Genomic DNA, 17,692 nt, shown 5'->3' on the forward strand with positions numbered 1-17,692 from the left:
AGATGATAATACGGTTTATGTCCTTCATTCTGTTGATGTGGTATATCACATTTTTTTATTCACATATGTCAAACAATCCTTGCATCCCTGATATAAAACTCACTTCATCATGGTGTATTGCTTGGATCTGTTATTGGATTTGTTTGCTAATATTTTCAATTACTCTTTTTTATTACTAACATTTAAATTTTTATTGTAAGCATTTTAAACTTGTAAAATTTACATATATACTGAAATGATCAGATCTATATCAAATTCATCAATGAATTTTGACAAATACAGCCATATCACCATGCCACTATCCAGATACACAGAGTTCTCTTTATTCTGCATTCAACCTAGCCCCCGTTGGCCCAGCAGCCATTGATTTGATGACTATCATGACGGAGTAGTTCTTCCTGTTTTAAAACTTCATACGTATCCACTTATCCCATGTGGCCTCCCTTGTGTCTGGCTTTTGGCACTTGGTGTAATATCTATGTGGTCCACCCAGGTTGTTGCATGTATCAGTAGTTCATTCATTTTTATTGCTGGTAGTATTCCATTGTATGATTGAATCACATTTTTTTTGTACATTGTGGGGCTATTCTTGTTTTTTTATTGTTACAAATAAAGGAACTATGGAAATACTTGTGCAGCAATTCTTGGACATAACTTTATTTCTCTGGAGTAAATACTTAGGAATGGAAATGCTAACCATAGAGTACTAACTTGTTTAACTTTATCAGATGATGCAAAACTGACTTTCACAGTGGCTGTTTCATATTCTTATAGGCAACAGATGAGACTGTTTCACATCCTTGCCAACATTTATATTTATTAATCATTGAAATTTCAGCCATTCTAATAAGCACTTAGTGGTTTCTCACCGCGGTTTTACTTTGCATTTTTCCCTGAGGACTGTTGGCCGTTTGTATATCTTTTTTGTAATGTTTCAGAAGATTTCTGTAAAGATTGTGGAAGGAGCTAAATAAACGTGATTTCTCTTTCTATAAGTGCTAGACCTAAAGTGGAATGTCCAGAATCCATCCACACTTCCCAGTCTAACCCACCCAACCCCATATTTGCTCCCTGAAGTCCCCACTCCTTCATCCCTCTTTATATTCTATTTACTTCATTCTGGCTGCAGCTCACTCTCCTCCAAAAGATCTGTTACTGTGAAAGTCACTGACATACTCAGTATTGTCATCACTCCATTGGTCAGTACCTCTCCATAGCTTTCCTCACACTCAATAACTCTTTTCTTATTTTGCTTGGTTCCTGTGGATTCACTTCACAAATATTAATTCAAAGTAGTTGTAGCTGGAAGAAAGAATAGAGAGTTATAAAAAAACTTTGTGAAGGCACCACCCAGGTTTGTCAATTGGTGACATTTTAATATTATTGGCTGTATGTAGTATACACAGAAGAATAATAGAAATATATGAAGATAGCCTTGATTTTTCACAGTTCTGATATGCATGTGCTTCAGTCAATACTGTACTGAGCAAAGCGAGAACTGCAGGAGGATGTGTGTCTTGAATGTGGTGCATGCCTTTATATTTTTACTAAGTTTTAGGAAATCTCTTTGTTTGAAGTCTTTTAGAGTTCATTTTTAGACTGGGTCTCACTCTGTCACCCAGGCTTGAGTGCGGTGGCACAAACACAGCTCACCGTACCTCAACCTCCCAGGCTCAAGCGATCCACCCACCTCAACCACCCAAGTACCTGGGAGTATAGCTGTGCTCAACCATGCAGGGCTAATTTTTGTATTTTTTGGAGAGAGGGTTTTTGCCATGTTTACCAGGCTGGTCTGGAACTCCTGAACTCAAGCAATCCACCCACCATGGCCTCCCAAAGTGCTAGGATTACAAGTGTACACCACTTTGCCTGGCTTTGCTTTTAGACTTCTTAGAAATTGTTTCTTGCTAATTTTATCATTCATTTGCTTGTTTCTTCAGTTAACATGTTCTATGACATGAATCCATGTTCATACAAATAGTTAATTTGCTTTCATTGCTGGATAGTATTCCATGGGAGGAATATAACAATTTATCTCTTTCCCTCTTCATTGACCTTTAGGTTGTCTCTATTGTAGACTTCACTGCAATGAACATCCTGGGACATTGCCTCCTGCTCTCAGGGATGTGTGAGCTCCCCTAGGATATGCATGTGGGAGTGGGGTCACTGCACTTTTTCCACATGATGCTACATGATGCAAAATTGTTCTCTGAAAGAAGTAATCCGAATGCCCATCAAGAGGGGGCTGGTTAAAAAGCACCACACTCAAAAGAAGCAATCTCTATTTTTTTTAAAAAAAATATTACATATGTATACAATGGAGGATCATGAAAATTTCAAACAAAGATATAGCGAAGCTCTTGGTATTTCTTCATGTGATCGTCTTTGTGATACAATGTGAAGGGCAAAGGGAAGGTGCAGGAAAGCAGATGTAGTTTGCTAAAATTTGTGTCAAGTGGGAGAAAGATTATATACCTATACATTTGGATTGACTTGCATATGCACAAAATGTCTTTGAAAGAATAAGCAAGAAACTGATAGAAATGGCTGTCTGTCAAGATAGGCTAGCATAAGAGAGAGACTTGAATTTTGAGCCAAATCAAAACATAAATAGAAGATAACTCCAAGGCAGACAAAAGAAACAAAATCAAATCCTTCAACATAAAAAACTTTTTTAAAAAAAAAAAGTCTGACAGAATTAATTATCTTACCTGTTTCCTGCCACTTTAATTCAGTATGTTGTTTTCTTTTTCATTGTACTCTCTTTATGTGTGTGTCTTTCATTCATTAAAAGGGAAAATGAGGGCATGGTTAATTAACAAATACAATTGGCTTGATGAAGGAAATTTTGACCAAATCCTGATGTAAATGGTGAAGCCCAATCTACAAGGAATTCTATGGGGTCCAGTGTGCCAATCGTGGCTTCAGCGTGCTCAGAACTCCCTCTACTGTCCATGTGGGCTCAAGGATGTGATATTTAAAAAAGAGAACACTTGGGTAATTCTCCTGGAAAACACGTGATTGAACCCTTTGCTGAATTTGGAAGGTCCTCGTTCTGAGCCCATTCTAAGTATGTGTCATATGAAGTCACCCTGTATTTGGATCAGAAGGTACAGTCAGAGCTCCTAGGGTCACATCCCAGGCCCAAACATACCAGGACAGCAGAGCAAGGCCCATAGGTCAGTTTCATAAGGGGTGGGAAGGATTGAGGGTGTAGGGGCCAGTTGTGAAGTAGTGGGAGCCCCAGATGCTGTGTGAAACTGAGCTTCTGGATTGCTCTGTAATCCCACATTTGGTTCATTCCTGGGTGTCTGCCATTCCCGGGATCCCAAGGAAATCAAACGCTGTAGCCTTGGGTGGGGTGCTGTCCAGGATGGGCCAGGCATGGTCTAGTGTATCCTATACCTCTGCCTTTCAGCCCTCTTCTGATATTAGAAATCAATATGGATTGCCATAGGGTGCTGATTCGCAAAGTGTGGTGCTGGGACAAGTAGCATTGACATCACCTGAGAACTTGTTAGAAATGCAATTGTCGGGCCCTGACTCAGACCTACTGAATCAGAAACTGCATTTTAACAGGCCCCCAACAGAATTCTGCATTTCAAATCAGGCCTCTCTCTCTCTGTCTCAAGACTCAATATTGAGCAGCTGTGACTTCTGGATGGTCAGAGGTGGGACACATTTCTTTGCCAGGAAGCTTCTGGCTCCTCAGGCAGCTTAGTCTGAGTCCTGGCCTGGCCTAGGGGAGAAAAATTCATGTTCCTGGGTTCTGAGCAATACTCTCCTATCCTGGATGCCTGTCGGGCTCCTACTTATACTTCAAAACACAGCTCAAATGTTGTCTCTTATGAAACTTCTGTGACTCCTTGGTCAGAGCAGTTAGTCTACTTGTGCATCTGCAAAGCAAGTTGCATGTTCTGTCAACCATTTGTGTACGAATTTCCTTACTGATCTCTGCCTGAGCAAGACTGGCTCAACCTTGAAGACAAGGGTGTTTGGTTCCTCTTACCTCAGCCCCAGCTCCTTAATGCCTGACACATAGTAGGTGTTTGATAAATGTTTACCAAATGAAGGGATTCCCTGCAATGACCTAGGAGACAAGCAGGTGGAATAAAAACTCAAAAGCCAAAAGTGGCTGGGAGAAGGTTTTCCAAATCCCAGTGCTGTGTGAGCACAGGGCCCGCTGACGTTCACTTTTAGAAACTTCCCATCTGCCTTGTTCTCTTCTCATCAGAGACATCTATGCTTCCCCGCCAAGGTCTACCTAATCACACATTACCTTTCAGGACCACCTTTCAGATTAGCCAGGTGCAAACCCCACATCAACTTCCTGCCTTAGCTCCAAATACTCAGCGTCAGGCCTGGTGTGGGGCTTCATGCTAATCCTAACACTTTGGGAGGCTGGGGCAGCAGATCACTTGAGCCCAGGCCTTAGAGACCAGTCTGGGCAACATAGCACAACCTCATCTCTACAAAAAACACAAAACATTAGCTGGAACTTGTGGCGCACACCTGTAGTGCCAGCTATTCAGGAGTCTGAGGTGGGCGGATCGCTGGAGCCGGGGTGTTCGAGGCTGCAGTAAGCCGTGATCATGCCACTGCATTCCAGCCTGGATGACAGAGTGAGACCCCATCTCAAACAAACAAAAACTACACCTCTGAGGCTATTTGGTGGGAGTTAAGAGCTTATCCTACTGCAGTGTCACTATGAGTGATATTGGGTGGCTTTAAGATTGGGGGTATTTACATTTCTAAAAAGAAAAGTGCCCCACAAAGAATGTAGAGTTTTGGTGTGTGCAGGGGTCTTCAGGAGAAAAAAGGCAATAACTCCAGTAATACTCAGTAGCTGACTGTCCCACCCACCTGTCACCCACAGCCTGGGCAGGAGCTGGACTCTTACCTCAGCCCCTCCTCTGTGTGTCCTGGATGTGGATGGTCCCTCAGTGTGAACCCACCTGGGCTCTGACCCTGGCTGCTCTTGCCACTGTTATGGAGCCTGTGTGGGTGTGGCGCATGCAGGGGACCTGCTCAGGAGACCGAGTGCCCTTTAAGTCTCAAGGTCTACATTTTTGAAGCACCCATGTCAGATGTTCAGGATGGAAGGGACGCAGATGCTCAAAACATAATAAAAGAAAGAATCCATCCCACTCTGTCAGGTGTGGTGGAATTAAAATTAAATGACAATCGGTAATCTAAAATGGTCATATTCTCAGTGTTGACTTTATCATTGAGCCGATGCCTATAACCCAGGGATGGATCAGGCGTTGTGGAGGAAGGGTTTATTTCTTCTTTCTGAAGGCTCTGTCAGCTGGAGTTTTTGTGCTGTGATGTTGTGAGGAGACTTTGCTTCAAGGTAAGTTAGGACTGAGCACAGTGGCTAACCCATGTCATCCTAGAACATTGGGGAGCCTAAAGGAGGAGGATCGCTTGAGCTCAGGAGTTCAAGACCAGCCTAGGAGACAGTGAGATGTATTCTGTTCAATTTTTTTAAATTAGATGGTAATTTTGGTGCTTTCTTGTAGTCTTGGCTACTCTGGAGACTGATTCTTCACTTGAGCCCAGGAGCTCAAAACAGCAATGAACTATGATCAACTCACTGCGCTCCAGCCTGGGTGGCAGAGCAAGTCCCTATCTCTAAAAAAAAAGAAAGTGACCTGACTTGGGACAGGACATTTGGACTTTTTCATTAAAATTGTATTTCAAATGTTGTAAAACTTCATAATCAGCATTTTATCCTTTTAGGAAGTGGAATCTGCTCAATTACAGAAAATATAAAAAATGTAGAGAAGCAGAAATGTGGAAAACACCTGTGTCCCCACTGGGGGAATCAGGATGAACCTCTGCCTGGCACAGCCTCAAAGACTTCAGTGAAGAGGGGCCCTGGAGCTGTGCTTTGCAGTCGCCCCCTGAGTTTCCATCCCTGGTTTCTGTGCTTGTGGTGTCTGTGCAGGACGACTTAGTGTAGTCACACTGTATGAGTTATTCTGAATCTCGCTTTTTCAAACTTCATTATTATCAATAAGCAACTTTATATGTTATCACAAACTCTTCTTAAACAGTACTTTTCCTGGTTGTATACTATTTCCAAAAAATGACCTAGCTACTTTTCTTTTGCAAGTTCTTCTTATTGTAAATAATATCTGATTAATATCCTTATACCTAAAGATTCTTCTATATTTTGGATTTCATTGTAGAATTATAGATTTCTCAAATATAAGTTATTTGGTCAAAGTGCACGATCTTTTTGTTTTGTTTCTGAGATGGAGTCTCACTCTGTCACTGAGGCTGGAGTGCAGTGGCAAAATCTCAGCTCAGTGCAACCTCCACCTCCCAGGGTCAAGCCATTCTTGTGTCTCAGCCTCCCAAGTAGCTGGGATTACAGGCGTGCACCACCACACCTGGCTAATTTTTTTATTTTTAGAAAAGACAGAGTTTCACCATGTTGATCAGGCTGGTCTCGAACTCCTGACCTCAGGTGATGCACCCGCCTCGGACACACATGTTGTAAAATTGCTTCTCAAAAGCAGCATACCAATTATATTCACCCATCATTCACCCCTTGTCAAGTCCCTCCTCTGTACTGGGATGTTCTAGATGCTGGGGATGCAAGTGGTGACTGGACAAGGTCCTGGCCTCAAAGATGTTTCAGTGGTACAGACGACAACTTTCAAATTTATTCTAATATCAGTGATGTTATGGAGAAAATGTACCTGGGTTAGAAGATCGGTGGTGGTGAGGATGGCAGATGTATTTTGTTGTGTAAGAGGTTCCTGAAAACTTGACCAAGGGACATTTGAGCAGAGAACTAATGGCATGAGGAGTGAGCCATGTGGATCTCTGGGGAGCAGGTGCCTGTGGGAGTCCCAGCAGAAGCTGGTGGCAGAGGCAGGATGAAGCAGTGACAAGAGACTGGTGCGAGTGGAGATGAGTGAGCTGGGCTGAGGCTGGTGGGATGAGGCCAGAATGGCCAGAAGGGCCCTGTGATGAGGGGCTGATGGGAAATGGTGAGAGGAAGGGAAGAGGCTGGAGTATCTCTGAGACGTGGTGTTGAGGATGTGCTCTAATTCCCATTTGAAAGGTTCACTCTGCCTGTTGTGTGGGTGATGGACAGCTGTGTGAGAGGCCACAGGCAGCCCAGCTGGAATGCCCTTCTGGTTTACTATCCTACAGAGGATGGCTCTGGGGAGGAAGCAGTAGAGGACTGTGAAGTGATTAGATTTGGGGTTAATACATTTTTCAGATGGTCTTAGCAGTTATTTAATAGAGAACCACACATTTATTTACCGATCTTCATTCCACAATTGATTCCAGGTAGCTTACTGCAATAAACCTAATTAATAAATATACATGAATCATTTAAAAACCAACAGTTACGAAAAGATAGACTTAAAATATTAAAGCGGTGGTAAAGATAGAACATTGCTAGGCAAGAAGGAACCGCTGAAACATTTGCTGAAATGGAGTTGACTGTTTACCTAGCCATGGATTTGTTGGCTCACAATTTTATTGCATCAGGGAGCCACAGAGAGGGGTGACAGTGCAGGTCACCTGGCCCTTGCTTCCTGTTTCAGGAATATTTTCTTGTTTTACACTTAAAGTTAAAGCAAATTATGTAACTGTAATTTGTTCAAAAATGAAGTCAACACCTAAAAAGTCAGACAGTGGATGTACAAACCCTAGGGGTCTAAGGACAGTCTACATTTCTCCCCCAAAATATCCACACCCTGCACTATTGAATGGAGAGGGTCCTTTCCAGGGGCCCTAAGATGCAGGGGCGATTGGGCTAGAGGTGACCTTCTTTATGCCTGCAGTTTCCTTAACACCTGACAGCCAACTTCAGTGATCTCACCTGAGCTAGGAAGTTATTTATTTATTTCTTTATTTGGTATTGGTTCTATTTGAGCCATTGTGCAGGCTTAAAAGTGTGACATGGAAATTTTGCTATAATTTTTTTTCTTTGATGGAATTTGACATGCACGGTGGCTCTGGCTTCCCTGTCGGTCCCAGGAGAGAATGGAGTGTCCTGCACTTTTTTGTCAAGATCCCTGTGTGTAAGAGGGATCAGGAGACTTGGAGTCAGGGAACCCTCCAATCTCACCCTCCTCTCTAACGCTTTCCAGTGTGGGGGCCTTGGCTCTCTGCACATCTGATTAATATAATTGTCCCAGCTCCTGAAATAAAAGCACAGGTGCACATAACACTGACTCCTGCGTGCAGTGCCAAGGTGGGGAGGTTTCCTGGATGCCAAGTTTAGCACTTTGACTCCCATTCTCACACACACACAAACACACGCGTACACACTCTCTCACAGACACACACGCTAACTCATACACACAGGCACACACAGTCGCACACACATTCACACACATATTTAGACAGATTCACACACACGGGCACACACACACAGGCACACACTCACACACACACACACAGCCTGAAGGAGCGTTGTGAGATGGGCTGACTTCAGGGGCGAGTAACAGGAGTGTCTCAGGTCCCTCTCAGAGGCCTTTGTCTCTTTTTCCTGGAGGTGGAGGAGTCTGTACTACATGAGGGGAAGTCCTCTGAAGAAAGGGGGAGATACTCAGGAGCGGGGTCCAGAGATGGACAGGGATGGGGAAGTGGAGACAAAGTGGAGGGGGCGGGGCAAGAAGCGAGCACGCGAGGAATGGGGAGGGGGAGGACCTTCTAGCGGTCAGAAATATCACACGCAGAATTTGGTTCTTGGTTTTTGTGTTTTAAGATGGATTTAGTAAACCAGCCGAAGCGAGAGATACGGAGTCTACATTGCAAAGGACGAGTCTTAGTCTCCTCCTAGTTTGAACTCATCAGGAGTAGCTGGGAGAAGGGTGCCAGAAGCCTTGTGTGGGGCGCGCAACGCCCCTTTGCAGTGACCCCATTCTCTGCACCCCACGGACCTCCCCTTCAGGGACCATGCTGGTCCCCTCCAATCCAACTGGAAGGAAAGGAAGGAGAAGTTAAAGGCTTTGGATCCTTCCTAGCGCGCCTTTTTCTCTGCCACTTACTCCCAGAGTGTCCTTGCCTCTGCTCCGCTAACCCAACCTCACTATGACAAAGCACATCCTGCGCCCTCTGGCCAGAAATCTTCCTTTGGCCTCTGACTCACTGGTGCCATTTCACTGTGTACTGTCCTTCTGGCCATTGTCACTGGGTGAAGCTCCAGAGAGCTTGGAGCCCAAGTGAGCTGGATTCTTAGGGCGTCGCTATCCGCACAAACATTCTTGAGATTTCTTCAGATCCGAAAGTCAGCCTGAGTTTTTAGACTTGCTTCGAAAGGCTTTGGCCCTTGGAAAAAGGAAATCAACACTCCAGGAACAAGATTTTCCTCGACTTTGTCTCAACCCAAAGACACTATAGCAGTGCAGTTTTCAAACGTGCTTTGAAAATAAATGGGACAGTCAGCGTGTCCCCACTGGATTTTGCGTTTCCCTTTTTATTACAGCCTGCCCCTTTTGTAAAATGGTTACACATCTCCCTACTGCACTAAAAACAACTCTATCAAAGACACTTTGAGAAAGATTTAATGACCTGAAAATATGAAGTCCCCTTAAAAGTGAGTTTGTGGAGTTGGGTTTTAATTAACACTTCGGTTTTTAAAATCCTGTAACTATTTGGGTGTGCAGCTTACATTCATAATATTTTCAAACAAATATTTTTCTTAACCACCATACAAAGCCAAGTTTATTATTTTTATTTTTAAATTTTCTTTATTTTTGAGACAAGTCTCTTTCTGTCACCCAGGCTGGAGTGTAGTGGTGAGATCCTAGCTCACTGCAGTCTTGAACTCCTGGGCTCAAGCTATCCTTCAGCTTCCAGGGCTGGGATTACAGGCCTGAGCCATCGTGCCTGACCAAAATCCGAGTTTATACTGTAATATAAAATTCCAACATTTCAGAGAAAGCGAAAGTCACAACGTTACCACAGTCCCTAGGGTCCCTGCCAAAATTTTGGTGAGTAATCCTCCGAGTTTTCCCTACTTAAAATATATATTATGTAAGTGGCATTAGTGGTACATCCTTACATCCATACATCCTTATCCTTTTAAAAATGGGTAAAAGTAGGCTGGGCACAGATCTTCTCATAACAATACTTAAATTTCATCATCCTCTTTTTAAGGACTGCATGGAATTTTAACGCATGGCTGTCCTTTAGAGGACTATGGAAATGTTATTTCTTTATCTTCATTGTGGTAGCAGATATGTGGTTGTGTAAAACAGCGAAGCAGTACAACTCCATGAGCTGCACATTTCAAATACATACATTTATTGTATGCAAAGTATGTCCCAATAATGGTTTAAGAATATTACCCTATTTGAGGTTTGTACTCTGACTTTGTAAAACAAAACAAAACCCTTGTTTTTGTACCCAAGAGATACACCCTGGCACATCTGGAGGTAGAAGCTCATGTTCTCTGCAGCTTGACCACCTCGCAGGCTCTGAAATAAGAATAATAAGCCGTATATTTACAGATTCACACACAGAGAGAAAAAAGCTATGGTAAAAATGTTCATAAATAACAAAACTAGATAAAGGGCAAAATTAAAAGTTAGAAATAATAAAACTACATCTTTCAAATATTATTCTCAGCTTCACCTTTTCTCTCCCCTTTTCTCCCCCTCCCTTCCTTTCTTCGAAGCGTCCCCCCCATTCTTCCCTCCTTTCTCCGTTCTCTGCTTTCGATCCCCATGTATTCCAGCCTGGAGGCCAACACACGTCACCGCGTCCGCCTGGGGCAGGTCAGGGAAGGGACGCGAGGCAGCGCTATCACCGGATTCCGTGAGCCGCAGCGCTCTGGGCCCCGCCGATCTTGTATCATTTCAGTGACCTTCGCTCCAGTCTTTGATGGGGCCACACTCGGGGAGTAAATTAGGATCCTCACTGAAGGGGCGGGACCCTGGGAGGCTTTTTCCTGGCCTGTTAGTTGTGGGTTTTCCTTCGGACGGCTGAGCCCCTTTCCATCAGAACGACCCAGAGGCGGTCTCTGCCTTCCCGGGGAGACGGAGCAGCAGGAAGCGTTTTCAGATCCTGGAATCCGTGGGCAGCCCGTGGGAGGGACTGAGGCGCATTTCCCTACTCACCCGGCTCCGAATCCGCCGCGGTGCTGTTTCAAGCGAGTCAGATTCCAGATCGCGGTCCAGCCCGGACTCGGAATTCCTGCCCCGCGGGGCTGCATTTCACAGCGGCAGGTGTGAGTGACCCGCAGCTGGAGACCAGAAGCCTGAAGGCAGCTCCGCCCTCCCCAGCCCGCAGCGCCGTTATTCAGTTTCTACATCAGTAAACACATTTCTTTTTCCGTAGACCAGGGCGGGGTGACGGGTGATCCCAGTCCTCGCAGTGAACTCCGGGCCACAGACTTGAAAAAGCGCGCGGGCACATAGCGCAGCCTCGTCCTGAGTTACACAAGCGACCGTGCTGGGACGTTTCTCTTTCTTTTCCGGACTCAGCAGTGGCGCCTAAAGTCTGCGAGGAGAAAATTTCCTGTGTGCTGGTAAGTCCAGGAATCTAACGCAAGTGCTGAGAGTGAAAGCGTCGTTGATGGGCCTGAAGAGAAGAGGCTGGAGATGGGATAGAGGGGGAGGGCTTTGGACAGAAAAGACCTGGGGGATTTGTTTAGGGAGGGCAGCCAGGCCTAGACCTGGGGAACCACTCGCCCGAAGTCCAAGATCGTCAGGGCCTCCCCTACCCCAAAAAGGGAGGGATTGGCTTCCCGTCTTGTCATGATCACCTCTAAATGCGTAGGAACAAACTGCATAATATTATTATTATTATTATTATTATTATCGTCATTGAAGTATTAAAAGTCTTTTGGGGGGTGAGCTGAATAAGACCCTTTGCTGGAACTGGAACAGGGAGAAAAAGTCCTCGAGAGAGGGTAGACACTGTGGAGGGAAGGGCTTGGGACCAGTGTCAGGAGAGCTGGGTCTGTCTGCCTCTCTACCCTCACTACCCTTGTGACCTTTAGCAGTGTAAATAATCCCTCTAAGGTGGGGACAGGACCCCAGTCCCGTCTGTGCTCAATAAATTATGATGATCAAAATAAATAATCAGTGAATGTGGATGGGAAAACTGAGTAATTGTTAAAACTCTGTGATGTATGACATTTTCATCTACAGAAAAGTGCAGGCTAGGGGTCTTGGGGAATGGTTAGTAATCATAGGTAGAGTTCCGCTTAAAAAATAATGTTCGTAAGGCTGACGAAGATGGAATGGACATAGTTCCTGATCATGGATTGTTCATTGTCTAATGGGGGCTGGTACCAGATGGTAAATGACAGTTGGGCGTGGTGGCACTCGCCTATAGTCCCAACTACTCAGGAGGCTGAGGTGGCAGGATTGCTCCAGCCCTCGGCGGAGCGGGAGCGGCGTGGCGTTTCTGGGGTGTCCGAATGTGTCGCTGCGAGCGCTCTGTGGTCGCGTCGGGGCTCAGGTGCGATGTCGGGAGTGGCGGAACTGAACGCGACTGGTTGCCGCCACTCCTCAGCCCTGCTTTCTCATCTCTTTTCGGTCCTCCTCGGGGTCGCGCATCACCCGCCCCCTGCACTTAATGGTCTCTTCTTGCATTTGGTCTCCTCACCTCTCTTCCGCCTCCTCTCACTTTTCGGACAAACAGCCCTTCTGACGTCCCTGGGTCCCCGGGCTGTTCCTGTGAATGGCATTCGAGGGCCCTTCCAGCTCTGCCGCTGAGGCAGCCACATTTCCCGGTGCTCGGAGCGACTTTCGGGTCCCTGAAGCCCTGTCCTTTCCCTAGAGTCCGCGTGTTCTCAGCTCCCAGGCGGGCCGAAGTCCCTGGAGTTGGAGCCCTCCTTTTTTCGGGACCAGGAGCTGGTGCTTCCTGTTGCTGTGGGGACTGTGGGGCTCCTGACTCTCAAGCTGAGGGGTTGGAGTCTGCAGGCTCCGGGCAGAGGATTCTTCATGCGACTTCTCCCATCCCCAGCTCATTCTCCCCTGGCCGGCCCTTCCCAGGGTTCTTTCCTCTCTGGCAGCCCTCCCCGCTGCTGTGGACTCCAATGATCTAAGGACACCAGGTTCCCTCCAACCTCCTCCCTGTCCCATCTCAGGGCCCCCTGGGTCCTGTTGTCCTCCCTGCTTCCTGCTGCCCCTTTCTGTCTGCAGTTCTCTGATCTATTTGTAGGATATCCTTTGCTTTCATTCCCTGCCCTGCCACGGCAGGTCCCTCTTGCCTCGCTTATGGGCCATTCCTACAAGCAGCCTTCACCCAGTGCTGCCCTATGCCTCCCCCTTCCCAACTGTCCCTGACCCTAACTTTCTGGTGCTGCCTTTTGTCCCGTGGTCTTCCCTCCATCCCACTTCCCTCCAGGCCACTTGAGGGGAGCCCTGGTGCTAATGAAAGTTGGGCCTTAGGCAGGGCACAGGGCAGCACAGATGCTTCCTCCCCTCCAGTGCAGGTGCCTGCTCTGGGCCCTGCCTCAGGGTGGCCCCTTCCCCACTCCATCCTCAGCCTCACCCTCTTGAGGACCCCACCCCTCAGCATACAGGTGCTGGACCATCGCTCCCTGGTCCCTCTGCCCCTCTCCGTCTTGGGACATTGTGCTGCTCCCACCTCTTGCCGAGCTGCCTTGGGCCCTCAGCAAGTTCTCACCTTCCCCAAACCCCACCCTCCCCACAGAACCCCTCCCTTCCTGTTCTTACTTTACCCCAAGTTCTCCCAGGGTCACCCCCACTCCATGCTCATGCCATCCTTTAGTCTTTGCCCTGCCCATCTCCTCACCCCCACCCAGACCCAACACAGGCTCTGGTCCAAGGGCTCCTTGACCTTCATCCTCTTTTGGTTCCTTGACCCCAGTGGGCTCTCAGTTCCTAGACTTATCCAAAATCTTCACTTACCACCACCAGCACCACCTTCCTCCAGTGAGGGTTTCGTAACCTGAACCTTCTTTTGGAGTGTGACTGCTCCCCTTCCAGCACCACTCCCCTCTGAAGGCCCTTCCTCAGGCGTGAATCTCACCTCTGCCTTGGTTTTTTTCTCTTCGACCAGTACCCCAACCTCTTTCTAATTCTATATTATTGTTTGGTACACTGTGACAATTTCATTTTGTTGTTTAATTGTGGTAAAATATACATATAAACTTCACTATTTTCACCATTTAAAAGTGGACTGTTCAGTGGCATTAAGTACACTGTTATTTTTGTGCATCCTGAAACTCTGTGCCCATTAAACAGTAACTCCCCATTCCTCCTTCCCCCTGGCCCCTGAAACCACTGTTCTACTTTCTGTCTCTATGAATATGGCTATCGGGAATTATGCTGCTATAAACATGAGTGTTCAAATATCTTTTTAATGTTCTGCTTTCATTTCTTTTGGGTAAATACCCAGATGTAGAATTTCTGGATCGTATGGTAATTCATTGTTTAGTTTTTGGAGGAACCAACACACTGATTTCCATAGCAGGTGCCCCATTTTGTCTTTCCCAATGTAGCACACAGACATTCTAGTTTCTCTACCTCTTTGCTAAACTTGCTGTTTCTCTCTCTCTCTCTCTCTCTCTCTGTGTGTGTATGTGTATGTGTGTGTGTATACGTGTGTGTGTGTGTTTCATTATAGCCATCCTAGTTGGTGTGAAGTAGTAGCCCATTGTGGTTTTGATTTCCATTTTCCTCATAACTACTGATGTTGAGAATATTTTCATGTGTCTATTGGCCATTTGTATATCTTCTTTGGAGAATTGGCTATTCAAATTCTTTGCCTACACAGTTTTTTTGTGCTTGAGTTATAGGAGTCCTTTATGTATTCTGGGTATTAATCTTTTATTAGATATATGATTTGCAAATATTTTCTTCCATTCCGGTGGCTGCATTTTCACTCTGCAGTTTGTGTTTTTTAATGCTCAATTTTTTTTTTAATTTTGATGAGTCCAACCTACCATTTTTTTCTTTGTTGTCTGTACTTTGGTGTTATATCCATAAATGTGTCGTCAAAACCTATGTCATGAAGATTATTCCCAGTGTTTCATTCTAAGAATTTTTCTGTTTTAGTTCCTGAGTATAGGTCTTTGATTTATTTGGAGTTAACTTGTATATGTGGTGTAAGTTAGGAGTCCAACTTCATTTCTTTTTGTATGTGAACGTCTAGTGTTCCTAGCACTATTTCTTGAAAAGATGCACTGACCCTCCCTTACTCCCACCTTGTCCACAATGAGCCTTCCTCAAAGGCAGCGGCCCTCAACTCCATCTCACCCTCACCTGTGCAGCACAGCCATGCTGGTCATGGGTCACCCTGAGCCTGGGTCCCTTCCCATTTCCACCCTCTTCTCTGGCAAGACCTTCCTTCCACCACTGCCTTCATGCTCCTCCCTCACCACTGCAGGGCAGCCTCTCTCCTTGGCCTCCTCCCTATACCCTTAGGTGGCCTGTGGCTGCCCCGCCTTGGCACCTGGCCTCCATGTTTGCCATCCCCATTCCCCCATCTTCCGTTCCTCAGTCCACTCCTCCATCCTCCTGCCCTCCCAGTTTTCCTTGTATCTAAAATCCTCATTCTTGTCCCTTTGCCTGTGTGCATTTCGTGCCTCCTCAGGAAGGTCGGGACCGCAGACCCGTGTGTTAACTTTGATGTAAAGTTGCTTCCAGGAAGAAGTTTCATCTGTGGTTTCCTCTTCCCCAGGGCCCCACAGTCTTCATTACAACCTCACAGTGCTGTCCCGGGATGGATCTGTGCAGTCAGGGTTTCTCGCTGAGGGACATCTGGATGGTCAGACCTTCCTGCTCTTCAACAGGCAGACAGGCAGGGCTGGGTCCCGGGGACAGTGGGCAGAAGTGGTTCTGGGAGCTGAGATCTGGGACACAGAGACTGAGGACTTGACAGAGAACGGGCAGGACCTCAGAAGGGCCCTGGCATATATCAAGGGCCAGAAAGGAGGTGAGAGTAGGCAGCGGGCAAAAGTGATGGGAGAGGCCTTTTCCAGAAGAGCTGGGAGCAGAGAGCAGGGACCTGTCTGTTCCCTCTGGATCTGGCTGGTGGTAGGGGTGAGGAATGGGGGTCAGCGGAGCTCAGCAGGGAGGTGAGCCGGCACTCAGCCCACACAGAAAGGCATGGAGGAGGGCCAGCAAGGGGTCCCCTGTGGTCTGAGTTCCTCACTTGGACTGGAATGGAGAAGTCACTGCTGGGTGGGTGTAGACTTACATTCCCTCCAGGAGATTAGGGTTTGTGAGATCAGGAAGCCAGCAGCACCAGGGGCTTTAGGCATTCCTACTCTTATGGGTAGCTCTTCCTCTCTCTCAACCTGGAGACTCAGGAATGGACAGTATCCCAGTCCTCCAGAGCTCAGACCTCTGCTCTGAACATCACAAATATCTAGAAGGAAGATGCTATGCAGGCCAAGACACACTCCCGCCCTGTATGGGCAGACTTCGGGCAGAAACTACAGTGCATCTGGAATCCCGTGTGGGTGTCAGGAGAACAGGGACTGGGCCTGGGTAGGGGCTTTCCTCTCCGCTATTCCACTAGAGTCACCCCTACCTCCAGCTCCGTCAGGGAAACTCTCCTTGTGCTACGGATGCAAGTGTTTTCTGTTGGTGTGTTATATCCTGATTTTTCTCTCCTGTTAGAGCCACTGGAAAAAGACAGGGGTTCAAGGACTGAAGAGTCCAGTGTCATAATCTGGGGAAACAGTGGGCCCTCTCACAGAAGCCTGAACCTGGGTGGGTATCAGGCAGGAGAGGAAGCCCCAGGGCCAAGGCTGCCCCATCTGCCTCCCAGCCTGCCCATCCCAAAGAGTTCCTCTGGCCCCACGTACCAGGAGCCCACGCCTGACCTTCCCCTCCTCAGCATCAATGCAGGGATCCCAGAGCATAAAGACACAGTCTCAAGGCCCATCCTTCTGCCAGCCTAGAGGAACTGGGCCCCAGGGTAAGGACAGGCTTGCAGAAGGTCTGGGGTCCGTGAGGGCTTCTGCCAGAGTTGGAACAGTGGAGTGGACCAGCCCTGTTCCCTGCATCTCCAATAGAGGGGAGCAGGGTTTGGCCACGTGCCTCATTGTCTCTGCTCTTTCTTCTCCAACCTCCCCTCCCCCACCATGAATGTGACCTGCAGTGAGGCCCTGGAGGGCAACATGACCCTGATATGCTGGGCTCTGGCTTCTGTCTCCAGAATATCTCTCTGATCTGGTGTCAGGATGGGGCGTCTTTGAGCCAGGATGCCCAGCAGTCTGGGGGTATTCTGTCCATGGGGTGGGACCTACCAGACAGAGGTGGCCTGCAGGATTCCCCAAGGAGAGGAGCAGAAGGTCACCTGCTCCATCGGATACAGTAGGAATCACAGCACTCACCTTGTGTCCTCTCGTGAACCTGGGACCACCCTTGAGGGTTCCAACATAAGGAGGATCAGGCCAGGGTGGGGGAAGCAGGAACGACTGTGGCTTTGGGTACCTGGTATGTAACAGGCTGTTTTTTCCAGGGATGGCCCTGATGCTTCAGAGTTGATGACAAGCCATTCCATATGTTGCTGCTGTTGCTGCTTTCATCATCATTAGTATTATTAGTAGTATTATTATTCTCCGCATCCTTTGATACAAGAAGAAGACAATATCAGGTGCAGCGGGTCCAGGTCAGAAAAGGGGACAGCTGCTAGAGATGGGAAGGTCCCTGGCTGGGCAGTAGGGTCCCCTCATACCTTCTGTACAGATAGGCATGTAGGTGACAAGGCTTCTGGAACAGGTGAT

The 17,692-nt window shown here is 47.0% G+C and overlaps 1 pseudogene; it reads left to right on the forward strand.

Moving 5' to 3' along the window:
- The first annotated feature begins 12,403 nt into the window (after positions 1-12,403).
- LOC105554869 lies at positions 12,404-17,410 on the forward strand (annotated as a pseudogene).
- Positions 17,411-17,692: the final 282 nt, after the last annotated feature.

The sequence above is a fragment of the Mandrillus leucophaeus genome, unplaced genomic scaffold, assembly GCF_000951045.1.
Source record: "Mandrillus leucophaeus isolate KB7577 unplaced genomic scaffold, Mleu.le_1.0 Scaffold660, whole genome shotgun sequence".
NCBI lineage: Eukaryota > Metazoa > Chordata > Mammalia > Primates > Cercopithecidae > Mandrillus > Mandrillus leucophaeus.